The sequence below is a fragment of the Manis javanica genome, chromosome 8 (genome assembly GCF_040802235.1).
Source record: "Manis javanica isolate MJ-LG chromosome 8, MJ_LKY, whole genome shotgun sequence".
Classification (NCBI taxonomy): Eukaryota; Metazoa; Chordata; class Mammalia; order Pholidota; family Manidae; genus Manis; species Manis javanica.
In genome coordinates this window covers 7,830,739-7,840,133 of record NC_133163.1, presented here as the reverse complement: position 1 = coordinate 7,840,133, position 9,395 = coordinate 7,830,739, and the positions used below count along the sequence as shown (strand labels likewise).

At 46.0% G+C, this 9,395-nt stretch overlaps 1 long non-coding RNA gene across 3 annotated transcripts; it reads left to right on the top strand.

Annotated features, from left to right (window-relative positions):
* Positions 1 to 2,197: 2,197 nt before the first annotated feature.
* Positions 2,198 to 8,979, top strand: LOC140843239 (uncharacterized). Of its 3 annotated transcripts, XR_012120843.1 has the most exons (4): positions 2,198 to 2,302; positions 5,183 to 5,239; positions 5,520 to 5,746; positions 8,322 to 8,979. It is a non-coding gene; the product is annotated as an uncharacterized lncRNA (long non-coding RNA). The 3 variants fall into 3 exon arrangements; XR_012120841.1 differs by having other exon boundaries at positions 5,183 to 5,746; XR_012120842.1 differs by lacking the exon at positions 8,322 to 8,979 and adding an exon at positions 6,531 to 6,861 and having other exon boundaries at positions 5,183 to 5,746.
* Positions 8,980 to 9,395: the final 416 nt, after the last annotated feature.

Genomic DNA, 9,395 nt, shown 5'->3' with positions numbered 1-9,395 from the left:
GGTGTGGAGGAGGTGGCTCCATCTCTTAAAAGCTTGCTCTGGAGGTGACGCAGGCCAGTGAGAAGTTACAGCATAACCTAGATGTATTTTTAAGTTCTTTCATTTTTGGAATCAAGCCCAAACTCTCTAACCAGGCATGTGCGGCCCTCCACATTCGGGAACACATTTCCTTTCTATTTTCTGGTGACCTGGACCATGCCTGTCTGCAGGCTCACGGGGCCTGGCCCACCTCTCCTGGGCTCATCTCAAAACTGCCGCATTTCTTGGTATCCCCTGTGCTGTCCCTGAACCCCCATTATATGCAGTGCCTCGAGTGTGGGCTCTGGCCTCAGACCACCTGCTTTCAAACGGGCGGCTGGCCGGGAAATGTGGGCTGGGGGCCGTGGCTGGGCTGGTGCAATCAAGCATCTCTGCCCAACTCCACGGTCAGTGAGTGACGTGTCAGTGGCTTGAGATGGGCCATGGTGGGAGTATGTGTGCATCACAGCAGTTGAAAAATGCTTTGGCTTGTTGTCTGTGAGCTGGTTTACCCAGGCTCTGCTGGCCTCTTCCGGTGACAATGGTATGTGATGAATTTTGGAGGGCAATTGGTGGGTATAATGACAGATCCATTTCAAGGATGAGGAAAAGAAGGCTTAGGCGTGCTAACCAGCTTCTCTGGGCTCCAGAGCAGTTGGAATTGAGTTGAGAAGGGCTTCTGATTCTTTGCTGCCCTGCCTTCTGGCCTCCCAAACCCAGAACATTTACTTGCAAGTTTATTAGAAAGTCTATTTTTAATGTACACACGTGTTTGCCCTCCCTAGAACTATTTTAGAACGATAGGGAGAAAACGGCTGATTTCTTTTTCTGCCAGTAGGTTTAATTAGAATTGAAGCCACTTTATTTCCTCTTTTATCTTTATTAAAAATAAATTTTTCTTTCTTTGTCAGAGAATTGTTATAAGAAACATTATTGAATAGGATCCCGCAGCTATGAGCATTGTCCGATCACTATTAAGGCCCAAACAGCCTTTTTTTTTCTCTCCCAGAAAATGTGGTGGCTGACTATTTTTTACTGAGTATTTTCCTAGTAAATCTCCCTGCTAAATTGGCCACTTTATTCATGATGATTTCTTCAAATGTATCATTCTTGTGGCACAATATGAATAATAAAGAGGAATATTTTCAAACACATCCAGGGCTCTGAATAAAACCATCGGGTGGGGCATTAAGCAGAGTTGATACGGGCTTGATCAGTCCTTGCATGCCCTGGGGAGAGACTGGGGTTTGCACAGGCCCCGAGCCAGGGACCCTCAGCCCCTGGGGAGCCCTGCCCGTCTTTGGCCTTCCTCTCAGCCTCCAGAGCCGACTGGGGCACCCACACTGAGTCTAGCTGGCTTTCTCAGTATTGCCTTATGCGGCCGCCAGCCCACCTGTGCTCACCCTCTACCTGAGAGGTATAATGGCGCCCCAGTTAGGCACTTGGGCATGCGAGCCAACCACCAGGGTGTGAATCAGCTATGCCACCTGCTGGCTGCAAGGCTTGGAGAGAGCTAAGTCACTCTTCTGAGCGTCTGTCTCCCCGTCTTGGAAATGGGAATAGTTATATCCATTCATTCAGCAGACATCTAACTACTTACGAAGGGCTTAAAGCACTGCTGGCAGGCACCAGTGATCCTATTAAGGCCCAAACAGCCTTTTTTTTCTCTCTCAGAAAATGTAGTGGCTTACTATTTTTTACTGAGTATTTTCCTAGTATCACTACCATCCTCGTTATCACCCCGATCGACCGCATTTTGAGCGCCCTTGTGGCAAACTCCAGATACAGTTTGGCCTCCCTAAACATCATCTTGTATGGGGCAAATTGTTGATGATATTTTTAATTACCAACGTTAAAAAAATATGGGCATTTCAAGAATAAAACCTACTGACTCCTTTTGGGGAAAAGACAAGTTTCCACACTTGTCACCTCTCTAGCGCCCTCTGTCTGCTCAGGGAGACGTGTGAGCTGGTGGTTCCCGCTTGGGCAGCGGAGGACATGGACTTGGCTTGGTTTTTGGGTCAAGAATGGCCCCTGGGGCAGAGTGGAGGAGGAGAGGCCGAGGCAGGGAGGGGCTGGGGGCCGTTCTCATAGTGAAGGGCACTATTATTACTGGTGTCTTTGCATTGTTGATGTCGGCCACAAATTAATTGTTACCCGAGCAGGATCTTCATGAGATCAAAGATGCCGCCTCAGCTTCTACTTCTCAGGACAAGCATGGCCGCCTATCCAATCCCAGCCCATCTGGCCTGGCACTTGGGGGCAATGGATGTTTCTGGGTGAGGTAATCAATTGAGTGTCCCTAAGTCCATTCAGACATTCAGCAGACATTTTCTAAGCACCATGTGGGTGGGCACTGTGCCTATTTCTCTAACATTATCTTATTTAATTAAAAATGTCCTGCATAGCCTTTAACTGATGTTATTTTATATTATACATTTTTTATTTGAGTAGGGCTTCTCTCCTCTAGTTTCTCAGGGCTGGGACTCATTCTATCCACAGCTGTATTCCCTGGTGCCTAGAATGGTGCCTGAAAGCACATAGAATACCCAGTACAGGTTCTAGGAAGGAAGGAGGGAGGGAGGGAGAGAGAGAGGGAGGGAGGGAAGAGAAAGGAAGTACTCCCCACATTCTTTTTTTTTTTTTTTTTTTTTTTTTTTTTTTTTTTTATTTATTTATTTATTTTTTTTTTGAGAGGGCATCTCTCATATTTATTGATCAAATGGTTGTTAACAACAATAAAATTCAGTATAGGGGGGTCAATGCTCAATGTACAATCATTAATCCATCTCAAGCCTAATTCTCGTCAGTCTCCAATCTTCTGAAGCATAACGAACAAGTTCTTACATGGTGAACGAATTCTTACAGAGTGAATAAATTCTTACATGGTGAACAGTACAAGGGCAGTCATCACAGAAACTTTCGGTTTTGATCATGCAATATGACCTATAAACCATCAGGTCAAATATGAATATTCATTTGATTTTTGTACTTGATTTATATGTTGATCCCACATTTCTCCTATTATTATTATTATTTTTATTTTTAATAAAATGCTGTCCCCACATTCTTTGATGTGGAAATTTATCTCCATGTTATGAGACAAGGAATAGAGATTCAAAGAGGATGACTCACAGCACAGAGGTCAGAATCAAGGACTTCCAAGTCAGATGGAAGTGAGCGCTTTACTTTCTTTCATTTATTTTACCTGAGCTCAGTTTTCATATTGCAAAATAGGGATCATAACAACCTACCAAGCAGAATAGTTGTGAGGATTAAATTAAGTCAGACGAAGTGCGTATCTCAGTGCCTGGCATACAGCCAAAATCATGGCCAAGAGGCAGGACTGGGGCAGGTGAAATCCGTTGTCTGGCTCCTTGTCCCACCGAGGGCCAAGCCTGCGCAGTGGGGAGGTGTCGCTGGGGCTTCGGTGTGTGCGCAGGCTGGAGTGGTGTAGGAGGATGCCTTTGGGGGTGCCGGGGAGCTGGGGTGTCAGCTCCGCCTTTGCTCCTTCCTGGCCTCAGGGCCAGTCATCTCCCCTCCGTGTGGTCTCAGGCGTGCAAACTGAGCCTCTACTATGTGCCAAGCCCTGGGCTAGGGCTGGGGTCACAGGCGTGGATGAGGCACGGCTCTTGCTTTCAACCATGCTCTCAGCCTCATGGAGAAAGCTCCCGGGGAAGAAACATGCACTGTCATAGTTTTGTAATGCCACTGTCACAAGTCACACAGACTCGGTGGCTTAAAGGAGCCCCAGTTTATTATCTCACTCTGCTGGAGGTCAGACACCCAAAATGGTTGGCAGGGCTGGGTTCCTTTCTGGAGACTAAGGAAAATCTGTTTCCTTGCATTTTCTTGCTTCCCAGGGCTGCTCACATTCTTTGGTTTGTGGCCCCTCACTCCAACCTTTGCTCCCCCATTGTTACATCTTCTCTCTCTGACCTTCCTGACTCCCTTTAATTGTAACTGCATCAGACTCACCCCGATAACCCAGGCTCACCTCCCCATCTCATGATCCTTAACTTAGTCACATCTGCAAAGTCCCTTTTGACATGTAAAGGGACATACTTCCAGGTTTGGGGGATTAGAACATGCACATCTTTGCTGGGGGTGGGTGGGTCGGGAGGGGGCATCATTATTCTGCTGGCCACAGTGATGCCAGGACTGGGGCACTGATAGGGGCTGAGTGGGAGCCCAGGGGTGGGACACCTCATGCAGTTCGAGAATCAGGGTTTCATTATCTAGCAAGTAAGTGTTGAACAAGCTGACCCCCAAGGCCCCAGCCTTGAACATTCTGAGACCTACAAAGGCTAATGCATTTCCCACTCCAATATTTTGCATTTGCAGAAGGTGAGGTCTCCTTGTGAAGCCCACGTCTTTGCAAATTATAATCAGCAGGAACAAAGGATTAACACATACGATCAGGCTCACGAACACACTCTCCTATTTCCTGCCTGCCGGCTCCCCAGAATGCCCTGTCCCTGGGAGCCATAGCCACCTGAACCAGGAGTGTTCCCTCAAATAACTCAGAGGAACTCTGACACTCACTGAGGGGTCTTGAAGAAGGACTAGCTAAAATGTTGCTGAAGAGCACCGCCCCCCCCCGCCCCTGCCACACAGACAGTCTCCTTCCATACTGTGCTTTTTCAAGGGCCCGGCTTCCCGTGCTTGGTTGCGTGATTCATCACAAGGAGAAACGTTAGTCACGTTGGATCACACACAGCATCAGCTAAAACAGGAAAAACGCTCCCTGAGTCATCCCCGGAGCGGGTGGCAAAGCCCCTTGCTCTGAGCTATGTGTGTGGACCCTGGAATGACAGGGACCCTCGGGCTTCCAAAGGGGAATCTGCCTTTTTCCCTCCAGCCTTCCAAAGGCGGTGAGTGCAATGAGGACTTGCACGTGGAAAAGCATAATCTACCCTGGCTCTGGGCCTTGGTGGCTGATTGGCACTGGGGGCACCCATTTCCTCTGGCAGGTTCTGGTGGGTTATAGGACAAACTCCACAGGAGCTTTGGCCCCTGTGCATCTGCCCATTGCATATACACTTCATATTTTTAGTTCCCAAACCTTGACATCTAAACTCGGCTTGCTGTGGCTCGGGCGGCAGCCTGCCAAGCTTCCTGTGAAGTCGCCCGCTGCTCAGCATCCTCGTTCTTCCTCCCGCAGAGCAGAGCGCGTCATCCGAGTCACCCGGGAGCAGATCATCCGCGAGGAAGACAGGAGGTCGGTGCTGAGCGGAGGGGGCGGAGGCGGAGGTGAAAGCTGCCACCTGGGAACCCGACTCAAACCCCAGACAGGACTTGGGAGCTGGGGGTTTCCTCTTCTTTGGAAAGTTAGAGCTTCTCCATTTCTCCCCATTTTTAAACACACAACCCTCTACCAGAGCTTCTGCACCTATCTGTGCAAAAGATACAACAGATGTGCATCTATGGTGGCATAGGGCATTGGGACAATTTTCTCTTTTGTTTTTTTATTTTTTTTTAATGTGTAAAATCCTCAATAGCATAAGGAAGACAAATACCAACAAAAAGCATCAACAAAAAACCAACGCAGGCTGACATGAATGGTCAAGAGGCAAAAACAGATAAAATGAGGAAACATGTCAGGAAATAAATGGAGTGGCATGAAAACGTCTACACTGAGTTTAGGGTGGGAAACAGAAAATTGACATTAAAGAAGTGATGTGGAAGACAAACTTGAGAATCCTGGAGAGAAGAAACAAAGGAAAAGGTAAACACGATGAGAGTGAATAAGTGTGGATAATGGAGAGAGATCAATTATTGCACATGTTAGGGAAGGAGCCCGAATAGTAGAAATAGAAGTTATAATGAAAATATTTGGAGAACATTTTCTTAAACTGAAAAACAAGCTAAGAGTTCAGGACTACAGGGGATACTGTGACCTTATTTTAAAGATGTTGACTGTGAGGATTAAAAGCCAAGACAGACCAGTAACCTGGTAAAGGTCTCAGGACGGGTTGGGCGGCATCCTCTTTCATTTTCTTACCTGCCCAGGTGCTGAAAACACAGGTGTATGTGTATATGTGTGCGTGAGTACATGTGAGTGTGTACGGGTGTGTAAGGAGAATGAGAAGATTCACAGACAGAGAGAGAAACAATTAAAGGGAGAATATATCTGCATGGGTGGCAGCAGGCCCCATGGTTAGGAATTTGACTTCAGGCCTGGCTTGGCTCTACCAGGCTCCAGCCCCAGCTAGCCAGGTAATCTTCAGCAGGTCCCCTCACATCTCGGAGACCCAGTTCCTACAAACATAAACTCCCCCCTGATGTTCATGTGAGAGTTCAGTGAGACAGGCATGCAGAACTCCCAGTCGAGTGGCGGGCACAGGGTGCATATGCCAAAAGGGTTAGCTGCTATTACTGATATTTAAAAGACGAGAGTGAGTGAAATGCAGAATCTGGATGTGAACGGTCCTGGCTGTCTTAGAGAATAAGACAAAAGTAAGCAAGAAATCGGTGCTTTGGGAAAGTCATGCGCAGGTTCTAATTTTCAGAGAGCAGTACCTGGGTCAAGGACATGGACGAAGAATTTCTAAGGGTGAGCTTACATTCACCGTCTGTGCATCACGAGCCTTCAGACAGGGGCCATCATCTCTGCAGCCTGACACGGCATGTGCGGGGTTAAGGCCCGTGAGAACATGTGTTGCTGTATTGCTTGCCCTACATTTCCCATCAGAAGCTTCCAGAGGTGCTGAGGTACAGCGGTGGGCAAGGGGCAACATCTGTATGATGAAGATTGAATGATCTGACCAGGTGGACCAAAGTCTTGACTCATACTTTTTGAAATATATAGTGAGAAAGTCACTTTAGAGGATCCTAAATGTTTTGAGCTGAAAAGAATATTCATAATTGGGTATTCAAACCCCTGCTCCCTATATCCCAGAGGAGGGAAAGAGGGTGCAGAGAGTAGAAATGACTTTTAAGAGAGGCCAGAAGCCAGGCAATGGTATTATGAAGTTGACGAGAGTTTGGGTTAGAAAGGAAGGAACCGGCTCCCTGAGTTTGTTTGGTCCTTCTGACCACCTTCTGGTGCAGTTGGAGCAGAGATTATGGTTCCTGTTTAAAGAAGAGCAAACAGGTGAAGGGACTGCTTCTCATGGCTGGTAAGTTGCCGTGTCAGGACTTGAATCCAGATCTCAGGACATCCAGATCAATGTATTTTAACTTAGAATATCACCTCTTTGGAATTTGGAAAAGAAAATTCTGTATGATTTTCATTGTGTTTATGTTACATTACTTTCCTACAAATTAATGAATCTTTAAAAAGTACAATAAAAAATGAAATGAATGAGTTAATTGACAAATGAGCAAACTGATGAATAGATGAATGAATGGATGAATTCTTGGAGAGAGAAAATAAGTATTTCTCATTAAAATTTCAGTGCAGTTATTAAATGCAGGGTCCCTTGGGTCCTCTCCTTCCAGCTGACCTGAAAGCAATGAGGAAATGTAACTGTAGAAATTCCAAATTGTATCCACATTCCCCACATATGCTTACCATTTGTTCTAGTCTCTGTAAGAGAGAGAATATTAAGCACAAGCCACCTGGAACCCTCCCCTCACTCCCCACAATTATTATAGGAAAAATCTATGGAATTGTAGAATTTCTTTTTGGAAGAAATCAAGGGGCCTTCCATGTGAAGAGAGAGCAAGAGGGGCGGCTGGTTCAGTCCAAAGAGCTGGGACTTGGGTCTGTAGTTGCATGATCCTAGGCAGAGTTGAGAGGACTAAAAAAAATAGTATGTATTTTCTGTGATACCTTATAGAAAGAACGTATTCAGTAGACATTGATCAGTGGGTTTATATCTCTCTGGACAATTGCAGCCAGAGCCTTTAGTCTCACAACTTTGATCTGTATTTTGTGAAAGGGATTTGAAATCCCTCTTTTATACCCCTCTTCTTCCTTCAGTGATCTGAACAGTACCTTCTCCATGAAACCTTCTCTGCTGACTTCCCCACCTTGTCTAAATCAAATTATGTGTAGCAAATTGCACCTACTCTGGGATCTATTTTCACTCTACACATTCTTTAATAATCACAGTGTTTTCCAGGGGTTTCCGTAGGAGTACCTTGGTAGCAAACAACTGAAACTGACTCTAGATGATTATTGTGGGAAAGTGTTGCTGGGAAGTGCACTGTATGACTGAAATGCCAGAGGGCTGGACAACAAAGGGTTCATAGGACAGAAACTGGCAGCACTCCAGGGGACTGGGTAGCAGGAACCAGCATGGATTCGATGCATCAGTTTTGACCATTTTCTTTCTCACGTCCTTCTATTCCACAAGTTATCTGAATTTGCTTAGGTTACCTGCCCCTTCCTTGGCCAGAAGATGGCAGAGCTCCTCAACTGACCTTCCCATCCAAGTCTACCAAATGGAAGGGATTTGCTGTTTTCCAGAAGACGGGGACAGGCGAGCTGAGAGAAGTCCACCACACCATGACATAATGTGATTGTTGATGAACACGTAGGTCTCCTTTACTCTCCTCCCCAAACCCTGTAAGACTACCAACATCTTGAAAGACGAGCTGTGTCTTAATTGATCCTCAAAAAGTGTAATGCAGTGTCTGAATGGAGTCACGGCAAAGTGAGAGGTGGGGCCACGAAGACAGATGGGGTCGCTGCTCAACCGGAAGCAATTCCCTTTCCAGTTCCTTTGAGAGATGTAACACAGATCTGACACCTCAAAAAGAACTGAAAAGAATACCAACAAGTCAATCTATCTTGTCTTCCTTGAAGTTCTTTATAGGCGATGTTGGAGTGTGGTAACCCAACACCTTTTTGTTTCTAGAAGAACCTTGATGAACAACGATGCCTGTTAGAGTTTTCAGAAATACCTAGTGTTTTTTTTTTTTCCTGCCTGATGCTGAAAATTTATTTCCAGTAGTCATTAAAATTCTGCTCCTACCACTTGTAACAAATGAGAGAAGGCACTGGGTACAGTAGGCAGACTATATGTTTGTGGAAACAGGGACGAGTACCTTCCAACACTTTGGGATTTTATGAATGATTTACATCTGGTGCTAAAGTTCACAAATGAAACGTGGGGGAAGCAGATGCCTCATTTCTTGCCTGCATTACGCCTGCCCATACTGATGGGGAATTGAAAACAGCAAGGGCTCATAAATCAACAAAATCTATTTTTGTGCCTCTTGATCTTTATTCTGAACATCCATATAACACCCAAACAAATGTGGTGAAATGAGTTCCTCAAGAAGCCCTTTATGTTTAGTAACAGTGTGGACATGTTAATAAAAAGGAGAGAGAAATAAAAGTGGACTGATGGTGCCGTGAGGGCGGGGTGGGGAGTGTGAGCGAAAGGAACCAGATCTCACAGCGGAAAGCTCTTGGGTCATCGGTG